The 12,785-nt window shown below is 43.5% G+C and overlaps 1 protein-coding gene across 1 annotated transcript in view; it reads left to right on the top strand.

Annotated features, from left to right (window-relative positions):
• PLPP4 (phospholipid phosphatase 4) overlaps positions 1–12,785 on the top strand; it is a 215,579-nt gene that overhangs the window by 92,499 nt on the left and 110,295 nt on the right. The gene's annotated exons all lie outside the window — the stretch shown is intronic.

The following is a 12,785-nucleotide window of genomic DNA, read 5'->3' as shown; positions in this document are numbered from 1 at the left end:
GATTTGTTAGGCACCCTGCATGAGCATAGAGCCCTGCTCGGTGATTCACTGTCTGACCATCCAGTATCAAGTTGGAAATAAGCAAAAAGAGAAGTCTGCAATAACTAGAGACTTGGAGCATCACTGTGCAATAAATAGAGTTCACGCTGAGATTTTCAGGTTGGCACAAGCACAGGCAGTAAATTTGGCTGCAGGTTCAGCCTTTGCTCAGATGGAAAAAAACATCCCATGGTCACGGTGACTCCTTCTGTTCATAGGAGGTCAGCAGAGAGCCGTGAACTTCACCTTCTCAAGTGCATTTTCCTGCTACAAGTCCTCTGAACATCGGTCATGCTAAGAGCAATGTGTTCAGGGTGGTTAGGAGAAAGAGCTTTCCAGCCCACTCACTCTGGGAGTATTCAGTCATATTATGGGCCACCACACACCCATCACTTGTAACAGGAGCTGTCACCTGGTTGGGATTGGGACATGTAGATCTTAGAGCTTTCCTGAGGAGCGGGGGCCTTTTCACAAGGCTGACTGGTGATGCTGACCCCAGTCAGCATCAAGTGTGGATGTCTTTAGTGCTCAGTAAACTACCTCATGAAAGAGGCATGCTGGTTCCCCTCTGTCTTGAACACGTGGCTTTGGCATCCAGCTTCGCTGGTCTTCAGGATCTCTGCTCACCTGGCACCGCGGCATCTTTGCTCACGCCTTCAGCAGCTGTCGTGGATGTTTGGATTTGGGAGGGGTCACGAGGGCCTCCTGCATTGTGCGAATCTTGGTGCCAGAGATTCTGGAAGCTGAAAGAGGGTTTGTCCCCGGCCCACCAATCTGATGCCCTCACCTGAGGGCATGACACACCAGTGATTGGACACTGAGAGCTAACTCACAGCCAACGGTATCTGAGTCAGGGACAGGACACAGTTCAGGGTCTGGGAACAGTGTCCCAGCCAGACTGTTCTTCGGGTGTGACCACAGGATATTTTCTGCTGCTTGAATCTCACCTGTTCTTGCTTTTTTTTGGGTTGGGGGTGGGGGCTGGGTCTGGTTCTTTGTCTTTTCTTTTGATGCTATAAAATCCATCCAAAGAATTGCTTGTTAGCTTAGTTAACTTCTGTTCTTTACCACCAAGACCCTTGATGTAGCTACTGACAAAGCAGCTCTTCTTCCTCACTTCTCCATTCTTTTCTTCTCATTTGAGACTGAGTTGTCTTTTTTGGCACTTGCTTCTGGCCCAGGGCTGGCTCCACCCTCTTTTTGACTCATGCAAATAATTTCCCGAAGCTATAATGCAAATGATTTTCCCAGCCCACACCCACTCCCTGGTTCTCCCTTCATCTCTAGGCCTACGTGTTCCCTTTTCCTAGAGAGACAGCTTGGGAGGGTGAGTTTTCAAATCAGAGTCCCCAGGTTCAACTCCAGCCTCTACTATTTACTTCTGTGTGACTTTGTGCCCTATTCTAATTTTTCTGTGTGTGTATCTCAAATGCCTCATCTGAAAAAATGGGCATAATCATGTATAGTTTCTACTGCTGCAATAAGAATTCAGTTCATGGAGACATGAAAGTACCTAGGACAGTGCTTGGCACATAGTGAGTGCTCAGTAACAATAGCTGTTACTATTATTGTTTTGTCGATTTGTTATGAGAATTCATTGAGGTGATGACTGTAATGTGTTCAGTGTGGTTCCTGGCACATAGTAGGTACTCATTTGTGGTTAATTATTATCATCCATCTGATGGACTCTCTCACCCTTTAGATATGGTTCAAGTCAGCTCTACACAAAGTGTCCTGACCTTGTTTGTTGTTGGTTGACTTAACCCAAAGGAGCAAGTGGAAAGAAAAATAAAGAGATGTAGGTTTGGGTTAGGAATTCAAATGAGGTGGACAAAGATCCTGCCCATCAACTTGGGTTCCCTTGGCTGCTGGCATGTCTCTCTGGACAGCCCTGTGATTTCTGTTTAATAGGAAAAATATCAATTAGCAGGTGCTTATGGAGCTGTTATTGTAGGATCAAACCCTAGTCCGCAGTGAGCATTACTGGTTTTCTGGGGTTTGCATTTGTTTCTCTGATTCCTTCACGCTTTTATATATATATATATATTTCCCCTTCTCTCTCTTTTGGTTTTAATACAGTTTTGGTTGGAAAATTCCAGCCTGTGTGGGAGGATATGAGGGAAAGGCTTGTATGGAAAGACAGGAGAATAGTGCATTTTAAAGGCAGACCATGGGGGTGCAGGTGGGCCAAGGAGAGGGATCTGGGGAGAGACAGGGTGAGGAAAGAGCTGGGCTCTGCCTAGGAGTGGTCTCAACCTCCTTCCTCATCCCTGTCCCCATCCAACCCATTCTTCCTACTACGCCAAGGCCCTCCCCCACTCATTCTCTTCAAATATTTCCTTGGTTGGGGAAGAATCTGGCTGGAAGTGTCTATTGAAAGGATCATGTCTACATTCTAGGGCCCCTCAAAGCCAGGAGTGTTGATGCTCTAGGCTAAGCAGGCCAGTGGGAGGAAGAGTTTGGGCAGACAGGCATGTACTTTGCGCAAGATGGATTCTGTCTACAACCTTTGCCTGGGTACTCTCTGAGCTCCTGAGTTGGAATAACTCTTCCTGTGCTACAGTTCCCACTTGTGATTTACAATTGTTTCCGTTTTAAAAAATGTTTCTTACCAAATGCTATTGTATTCATACAGGTGATAATAGTAATAACCCAGCACAAACATGTCCTGAGCATTTGTCGTATCCTATGCACTGTCCGCATTCTGGATGTGTTTTCGTCATTTAATCCAGGTAACACCCTATTAGGCCTTATCATCCCCATTTCGCAGGTAAAGAAACAGAGATTTGCAGAGATTAAATGATTTGCCTAAGGCCACATAGGTAGTAAATTGTAGAGCCAGAATTTGATCATGGATAACCTTGTAGAACTCTAACTCATGGCAAGGAATTTACATGAAAGTTTTGTTATGGTATGTTCTAGATTTGGTTATTTTTTTCTAGGCCAGTTTTCTCAAATTTGGAGGACTTGTGAAAATACAGAATATTGGGCCCTATTCTACAGGTTTTGGTTCAGTAGGTCTGGGGTGGACCAGAGAACTTGCATTTCTAGTAAGTTCTTAGGTGATGCTGCTTCTGCTGGTCCAGACCACATGTTTCGAACCACTGCCCTAAACCAATATCAACTGATGGTAGTGTGTTGATGGGAAATATTCAACTGTAAAGATTTTGTCAATTTAGACTCAACTTGTAGAAAGTTTCTGATCACGTAACTAGGGCTGAGATGTCAGTTTACACACACAAAAAATAAGGTCTTTCTAGTGAATCAACAGCACATATGGTTTTCCAGAAGAGGTTTGAACTGTGAGAAAGCAAACTGCCCTCTGGCAGTCACAGGTGTGCTAAGTACAAAGCCATAATTTATCAACAAGTTGTTTCCCTAAGAGGTGCCATAAATTACGCCCTTGGTGGCACTGACTCCCAAAATGCGAAAGTCACTCATTTTAGCTCTCTTTCAGTTCCAATGATGTCAATAAGAAAGCTTTAGTTTTGAGCTATTTCCTTTAGCACTGTTCAAAAATGCTCTTTAATCTCCTCTTTCAACAAAGAGAGAGTCTGCCTCAGGACAGGCAACAGTAACCAGAATTTAGCACAGTGTTTGTTTTTACTGAAGTGGTTTATTTTGCCATGCATTCACATACACCCTATTTACACAGCTTGGCACAAATGATGAAGGCAGACCACCTTGGTGTTGAATTGGTTCTGCTATTTACCTGCTGCGTGACTGTGGGAAAAGTTCTGAACCTCTCTGTGCTTCAGTTGCCTCAGTTTTAAATGAGTATAAAAATAGTCTCTGCTTCGATGTTGTGATAAGGATGAAATAAGTTCATGTCTATAAAGCTCTTAGAAGATTGTCTTGAACATAGGAAATGCTGTACAGGTACTTGTAGATAAATATATAAGTGATTCACAGAAGGATGAAAAGTGTTGTCTTAAAGCACTTCCAGGGCAGAGATGGGGTCCTGGAAACCTGAGGCTGCCCTGGCCGTCTCAGCCCATGCTGGGCTTTGAAATCTAAGGTTCTCACAGCTATGGCTGAGACTTAGCACTCATGACGGTCCATTTGCCAACACTGGTCCAGACACTCCAGCAGACCTGGGGTGGGGGCTCTGGTTGCAGGAGGTTCAGCTCTGGTCAGGGTGCCCCTGGCGGTAGTGAGGCCATCCAGGGAAGCTGACAGTGGGCAGTAGAGGCTTCCGCACCAGGTGGGCCATTACTTTCTTGTCCTCATTAATTAAGGGTCCTGGGGGAGTAGTGGTCCACTGTCTCCCCAAAGCCACACAATGGGAGTGTCTAAGGATATTGGAAGTGGGGATGTCGGGCCATGAGGCACATGAAATGGGGCACAGGGGAGGGGGTCGGGGCTGTCCACTCAGGCAGGCCCTGGGCCCATGAGTCTGTTCCTTACAAGCTGGCCTTTTGATATGCGACCCTACGGGCCAAAATCATATTTCATCTTACCCACCATCTTGCCGCAATCAGACCTTTCCTTATTTAATAAATAAGGGGTCTTATTTAATAAAAAGCAGATCCAGGGCCAGCATTCCCAGAAATTCCAATTCAGTAGGGCATCTGCATCTTTAATAAGCACGTTAGTGACTCAGATACAAATAGTTCATGGAACACACTTGCAGAAATCCTGTTTCCGTCTCATTTCAAAGTGTGTATGTGGGGGGGTCCTTTTGTTTTTATTGGTTTAGAATCTTCTGTATAATTCTTTGCTGGCACAAAGGTCCCTTTTGAGAGGAAGAAAATGAAACAATGCTGCCAAATAGGTATGAGTGATGGCACTGAAAGGAGGAATGAATTTATAATGTGTAGACGGCTTCAAAAACATCGTCACGGTCTCCATTTGACCTTTTCATTCCTTGCCTATTATGAAAGATTATAGATACGGCTCTTAGGTTATTAGCAGAATGTTATGCAGGCCTAAAATTTTAGCTTAAAAAAAGAGATTTTTTTTAGTCTATGTTAAAAAGTTCAACCCAATGTGCATTTCTGTGCCGAACTTTTGAAATAGGAAGCCTAGAGTTTAGGATATTATAACCCTGTTTTTGTTTTTGTTCCCTCCCCACCACCCCGTAGTTTCTTACATCCAGTGGAAAGTCTATGGCACAGGGCATCCAACTTAAAAAGAGTCATTTGTCCCAGAAGAACACCTTGTCAGCCTCAGAAAAGAGGAGGTGAACATGCAAATGAGAATGTAAATGAGAATCAAAGCGGTCCACAGTGAGAGCTTTGAGGGATGCTGTGAATGAACGTTGCTGTGTTTGGTTATTTGGTTGATCTAAAGACATCAAGATGGGAAATTCTTCCAGCAGGGGATTTTTTTAAATTGTAGTAAAATACAAGTAACATAAAATTTACTCTTTAAGCCATCTTTAAGTGTACAGTTCTGTGGCATTAAGTATATTCACATTGTTGTACAACCATCACCACCATTATCTCCAGAGCGTTTTCATCTTGCAAAACTGAAACTGTCCCATTAAACACGAACTTCCTCTTCTCCCTCCCCTGAGCTCCTGGCATCCACACTTATACTCTGTCTCTCCAGATTTGACTACTCTAGGTACCTGATATACATGGAATCATACAGTACTTATACTTTTGTGTTGGCTTATTTCACTGAGCACGATGTCCTCAGGTTCATCCATGTTGTAGCAGGTATCAGAATTTCCTTCTTTTTAAGGCTGAGTAATATTCCATTGTAAGTATAGACCACTTTTGTATATCCAGTCATCTGTCAGTGGACACATGGTTTGCTTCCACCATTTGGCTATTGTAAATAATGCTACCTTGATATGCAAGTCCTTCAGCAGGGGATTTTAATATAAAAATCAATGACCCTCTGCCAAGTCTGGTCTGACATTCTGGAGCTAACAAAGAACTTGCTTGAGTAATGCTCAATAAGAAATGGGCTGAGCGAATGGCTAGTCTCCCAGAATCACTGGCCAAGCTCATCACAATTTCTGTTAAGGCTGAATATTTTCGGGTAGTCTATAAATTTACATGTTCTCACACTTTCCCCTACAAGGAGACAGTAACAAATCCTCTAAGCAGAGCTGTTTGTTTATTTTTTTAATTGAATGAGACCTAAACATTCCATCAGATGATTTGAAACCACAGAAAATAATGACGTTTGGGGGTGGGGATGATAATATTATTGTCATCTTTTGCATTAAGTGTTGCTCCCTGTCTGTGTGTTGCATGCACTTTATTTTACAGGTGTAATCTCAGAGTTAGCTAAATCACAGTGGAGCAGAAGAGAACTCCTGGTGAATTTGGTTTGATGTGCAAGTCGGAAGCATATGCTGCTTGCTCACTGTCTGACAGATTTATAAGGTGGTGCATACGAGTCGCTGGGCAGCGAAGGCAGCATCACAGAGGCAAGGCTTGTTTCTGAGCAACTTGTAGGAAGTTCCCCTCCCAAATGCCAATTCATCTGTAGGAACAAGAAATCAGATGAGACGAGCAGTAAGATGCACCTCCGATTTCCAAGGCTGGACTGAAGGTCAGCAACCTATTCCCTCCGAAGGTGGTTTTTCAAAGTTGTTGAACTCCCTGGAGCAGCGGTGGGTGGTCAGACCAGAGCATGGCTGCCTTTTGCTTTTTCCTTCTGGTTCTGGCCCCTCTTTCTGAAGTGTGTCTTTGTTAATCCACCGAGGTCCCACAGCCTTCCTCCCAAAATGTTCCTCTCAGCCCTTCGGCTGCTGTTTCTCTTTCTCAGTTGTGTACTCAGCTGGCTGCCTTAGCGCTTCTGTAACGAGGAACCTGATGTCTCACTTACATGCCTTTACCAGGGCGTGGATAATCCACACCATGGAAATAGACTCTTCTGAAGCGAAACCTGGACATCACCCACGATTCTTGTTGGGAGTCTCAGAAAACACATTGCGTCCTTAGGTTCCATTTAAAAGAGAGGGTGCTGAACATAATTTAACCTTTATGTGACCTCTTGTGTTGGGCACTGTTATTAGCCTGAGTGGTATTTCAATAACACTGTTTGTTTCTGCCACCCCTGAATGCTGACTCGTAGTTGATGTATCTGTCTGGCCATTTTCTGTTTCTAATTGGCTGTGGGATAAAAAATAGACTAATCAATTAGTTAACATAATAATATGAGAATGAATGAGACTGAAATTTGGTGGCGTGATAAAGGGCAAAGATTTTTTTATTGGGGAATATTGGGGGACAGTGTGTTTTTCCAGGACCCATCAGCTCCATGTCAAGTTGTTTTTCAATCTAGTTTTGGGGGCACAGCTCAGCTCCAAGTCAAGTCGTTATTTTCAACCTAGTTGTGGAGGGTGCAGCTCACTGGCCAATGTGGGACTCGAACCGGCGACCTTGCAGTGGACCCTTCTTAATCTCTTTAAAGGAGGATAAGGAGCGGAAAGATGTTTTTAGAAGTTGGGCTCCAAGATGCAATCTTAACATACCAGGGGGTGCCAAAAAAATGTATACAAGTGGGCACTTTGGTCAATTTTGCTCAAGCAGTACTTTGCCATAATCAGAAGCGTCTGGACGCTAATGGCAACCACTTTCAGCACCTCTTGTAATTGCAGAAGTCAAATGTGACTTGCATTCATCTTTTGTTATTGGTATATATTGAGTATTACAATTTTAATACAGTTTTCCTTTCTTAGAATGTGCATACTTTTTTTGGCACCCTCTGTGTATGTTAATTTGTGAAACATGTTAATTTGTGAAACATAATGTTACCTACACCGTGATAGAAAATAGCATGTGTTACCTGCTTAAGCTCATGTGGCAAGTGGGCTTTCAGATGGGTAGTGTAACATGAACAGGCACATCTGCTGCATGTCATTGAGGACCCAACTCTTTCCTGAAATCCTTGTTTGGACCAAAGAAGAGGTGAGCAAAACAAAATCATGTGATACCATATTCAGCAGATTCTAACTCTGCTGGAAGTTCATTCATTTATTTGGTCAAATAACAAATGTTAATGTATATGGAGCACCTACTCTGTTCCAGGTATTTTTCTAGAGGCTATAGCAGTGAATACAAGAACGGTCCTGTTCAAATGGTGATTTCCTTCTAGTGAGATCTATGTGGTGGGCGTTTGAAATTTGCCTTTCCAATATTGTTCGCCCTCCTGGTAATAGTAACTGCCGTTAGCTTAAGGCTTTACCCTTTTTACACTCTAACTCCTCTTGGTTTGAAGGATGCCTATGACCCAGAGTTACCCCGTCAGCATAATTACACCCCAAATCTCTAGCCACAGTGGTCACATCACCCAAGCTGGTCTAATCAGAGAAGAATCTCAGGATTTTTGCAGGAGCTATTGGAAACACACACACACACACACACACACACACACTCACACACTCACACTCACACTCATTTTTCTTTGCTGAACTTGAACCCGAGAGGCTATAAGTTGCAGCTGCCAAAGTCAACTTGCCCCACAAAGAGAGAACCAATCTAAGTACAGAGAGAACAAAAACGTAGCCTTGAGCAATAGTGCAAAAGACACGGAGGCTTCATGACATTGTTTGAACACGGGATCAAGCTGAGCCCGAACCTTGAGTCCCCTCTGGACATTATTGTCCAGGTCAATTTGAGTTGGATTTTCTCCCAGTTGCTACCTCGGAATCATGACTGATTCACCTGCTGGCCTGGAAGACAGGTGAAGCAGTTTCAGCTCCAAGCACGTTCTGAGTACCCGGCCTGTGCAAGCTCCTCTGATGACAGATATGCCAAACTGCGTGCAGAGCAGGAAGAGGTGGGTCTTCCTTCTTGGTATCAACCCCTTCTACTCACCGCCCAGTTTTCTACCCTATGCCGCCTTCCTACCTGTCCCAGCCGCTGGTCCTGCGTTCCATGTCTGCTCTCCCTGCAGTCAGTCAACACCCACTGACTGAGGGCGGGGGCCTTGGCATCCTGGGAAGAGCACTGACCCGTTAGTGGAAGACATACCCTTTAGTTCTACTCTGCAATTGACCATGTACGTGGTCTGCGTGAGCCACACAACTCCTTGAGCTTTATCTTCCCCCCCCCATTAAGGTGGAAATAACAGCAGCAATAGCAACAACAACAACAACACATTCGCTTCCACGTGAGCTCGTGGTGAGGATCAAAGGAGGTCAGGTAAGGGAGAGTGTGTTGTAACCAGCAAATTGACAGAAGAAAAAGAAGACATTATTAGTAATAAGTAGCCTGAGGTATGACTCCGCTTGGGAGAATTTGCTCTTTACAAGGGGTGGTTGAAGAGGAAACGCCTTCATTGCTACATGAATGGGGCTATAATGGTGCAAATGGCAGCCGTTAGCAAGGGCTGGTGAAAGTAAGAGGCCTTTCCTACCCGTCCAGTTACGTGCACAGGTACCTTCTCCCCTGGTGCTTGCAGGGCAGGCCCTGTAGCTGGCTTCGTTCTCAGGATAGTAGATATGACCTGGAGGACCCTGGTTCATAAAGGAGAACATTTTTCTTCTATTGGCGGATATTTTTGCAGCACTCATAGAAGGCAAGAGGTTGACGGAAAAGGACCGGCCGGATGAACAGGCTGGTTTCCCTCGACAGCAGGAGGAGATGTCAGTGGCGAGCTGTGTGGCGCTGTCCTTTCCTTCTTCTGAAAGGAAAAGGGTGACCGACACATGAAGCTACCAGGAGGCAGATTTCCGGCCATGAAGGCTAAGAACTTGAAAACAAATGGAGAGTTGTCCCAAAAGAACGGGCTGGAGGTGTGGAGTTCACCAGTCAGATCACATCAGTGGCCAGGGAAAAAAATGCTCATTGCTTATCTGAGTGCCTCCTTGCAAGGAGCTTTTGAGCAGCTCCAAATATTTCCTGGAAGGAACCTTTCAGTTTGGGTCTTTGCAAGACAACTGTAGCATTTTGTGCTGAGTGCATTTGACCCCGTGGCAGACAGCAATGCTTGGGGAACTGAGGCATTGGCATGATGTGTGTGTGTGTGTGTGTGGTGGGGGGAGGGGTCCCAGTGAGAATTTCTTCTACATCCTGTGAGCTACTTTTTCTTTTTCTTAAAATTGAGATATAACTTACACACAACTAAATACACAGATTGAAAGTGAACAGTTGGATGAATGCTGGCAAATGGATGCCCCCATGTAGCCAGCCTCTCGATTTAGTATAAAATATTTTTAACACCTCAAAAAGTTCCCTTGTGTCACTTTCTGTCTCCACCCAGAGGTAACTACCATTCTGTTTTCCATCACCATAGCCTAGTTTTGTCTGTTCTAAAAACTCATGTAAATGGAATCATATGGCATGCTATCTTTTATGTCTGGTTTCTTTTGCTCAAAATTATGCTTTTGAGATTTATGCATGTGTTTGCATGAATCAGGAGCTCCTTCCTTTGTATTACTGAGTAGTGTTCCATTGTCTGAATACACCATGATTTATCCATCCTCCTGTTAATGAACATTTGGGTTGTTTCCAGTATTTGGATATTATGAATAAAGCTGCTATGAACATTTGTACAAGTCCCGTGGTCTTGGATAACACAGAACAGGCCCCCCAAGAGATGGGTGGAGAAAATGAAAAAAAGTCGAACAGACCCACACAAATTGTCAGTTTTTCACAAAGCTGTCAAGGCAATTCAACTTTAAAAGATGGTATTTTTAATGAGCAATACTGGAGCAACAAAATCCTTATGAAAAAAGAAACTCAGCCCCTACTTCATGTCTCATGCAAAAATTAATTTGAGATAGAACATAGACCTAACTATAAAAGCTAGTATTACAAAGCTTCTAGAAGAAAACACAGCAGAAAATCTTCACAGATGTGGAGTAGGCCAAGATTTCTTAGGACACGAAAGGAACAACTAGGGAGCTGATGAATTGAACTTCATCAAAATTAAAAATGTGTGCTCTTCAAAAGGCACCGTTAAGAAAATGAAAAGTCAAGGCACAGATGGAGAGAAGATATTTGTGATATGTATAGCTAACAAAGGACTAGTATTCAGAATATATTAAAATGCCTTCAAATCAATAATATAGAGCAAAAGCCCAATTTTAAAATTAGGCAAAAGACGTGCATAGGTATTTCACAAAAAAAGGTGAAAGAATGGCCCAAACACATGGAAATATGCTCAACGTCACTGGACATCAGGGAAACACAAATCAAAATCACAATAAGATTTCCCCCAAGGTACAGCTCGGTACCAGGAAAGACACGAGGCCGTGAAGGAGAAGACTTGGGTTCGAATCCTGCCCCTGCCTCCCTGGGCCCCTGACAAGGAGCAGAACGAGCCGTACAAAGGCTTCTTAATCTTCCATTTTTTTCCTTGCACAAATATTCCAGGATCTTTATTTGTGTCACAGCCTCCATGACAATGTGAATCCTGTTGGTGGCTCCACACAAAGACTTCTCTTCGGATGAGGTAAAGCAAATGATACTCTGACTTTTCACATGAGGAGTTAAAAACTATGAGTAATAGACAAAGTCCTGCTGGGAAATAAAGTTCCTAACTGAAGACACTCTAAGAAATGAAGTGACATTTTCCCCTCAAGTCTTCATCAATTCATACATTTTCTCCTTTGAGGAAATAACAACTGCTCTAAAGATATGAAAGGATTAATGCACTTTCAATGTGCTTTCTCTCCTTCCTAGACGCTGGAAAATTATCTTTTATTATGTGGTACTTGGCTTGAGGCACTTCAGTGTTGGATCTGCAGTGCTATATCCTTGTAAGAATGACTACTTGAAAGAAGGTACAAGAACAGAACATTTAGATTGGAAAGAGAAGTTACTCTCTCTTCCTCTTCCTCCCCCCACCCCGCTGCCTGTTTCCTTCTCTCTTCTCCCCTTCTTCTCTCTCCCATCTCCATCTCCATCTCTCTACCTCCATCTCTAGCTTTATCTCCCATCTCCAACTCCATCTCCATTTCCATCTCTTTATCTCTCTTTCCAGTTGTAGAATAATTAAAGGACTATCATGTAGAAGAATAGGTATCAAATTTATTCTATGTGGTGCACATGGCACAATTTGCACCCAGGGATGTAGGCTACAGGCAAATATGTTTGTACTCAAACAACAGCAGATCTCTCCGGAAATGGAATGAGTAGTGAGTGAGTTCCACATCCATGGAGGTGTTCAAGGAGACCATCACGGAAGATATTCATGTACCGGATTGAACTTGATGACCTCAAGTTCAATCTGAAATTCCTCTTGGATCCTTGGCGTGTTAGTCACATTATCAAGTCTATACGAGGCCACTGGAGTGGAAAGCCTGGATGCGTGGGTCTTTGTAGGTAAAGCTCACCGTGCTGTCTGCCTATTGTCAGGTCATACTCTTAGAGAATCTAGGTAGGTGCCATTTAGATATGAAGCATAACTTTGGGAAATGAAATGATAAGACATGGTTGCAAAGTTGTGTTCTCCCAAGGTGGCTTTGGTTTTTGAAAATAGCACCAAGTCTGGTCAATATGGAATCATCGTCATGGACAATACTGTGTGAGGATTTAAAAAAAACCCATCCAACAGCAGATTCATGGCTCTGGAGGGACAAAGGTGATTTTCTTGACAAGCTCATAAGCTTGATATGAAATAGAAGAGATTTTCTGTAAAGTGGCACTTTGAGAATGTCTGCAGCCACAGAAGCATTGGAGAACGTGCGCTTATTTGAGTGTCTACCTTCTGAAGTGATTTTTCAAAGATGAGTCTCACACTTTTTAGTTACGGTGCTCACCATGTCCAGGCAAGGGACAAATGTGTTTACTTTATTTCTCATGCTAGAGCATTTCTGAGACTGCCAGAACCTCTGA

Source organism: Rhinolophus sinicus, linkage group LG07, assembly GCF_036562045.2.
Source record: "Rhinolophus sinicus isolate RSC01 linkage group LG07, ASM3656204v1, whole genome shotgun sequence".
In the NCBI taxonomy this organism is placed as follows: Eukaryota; Metazoa; Chordata; class Mammalia; order Chiroptera; family Rhinolophidae; genus Rhinolophus; species Rhinolophus sinicus.
Note: the sequence above shows the minus strand (reverse complement) of the source record. Positions and strands in the feature narration are given on the sequence as shown.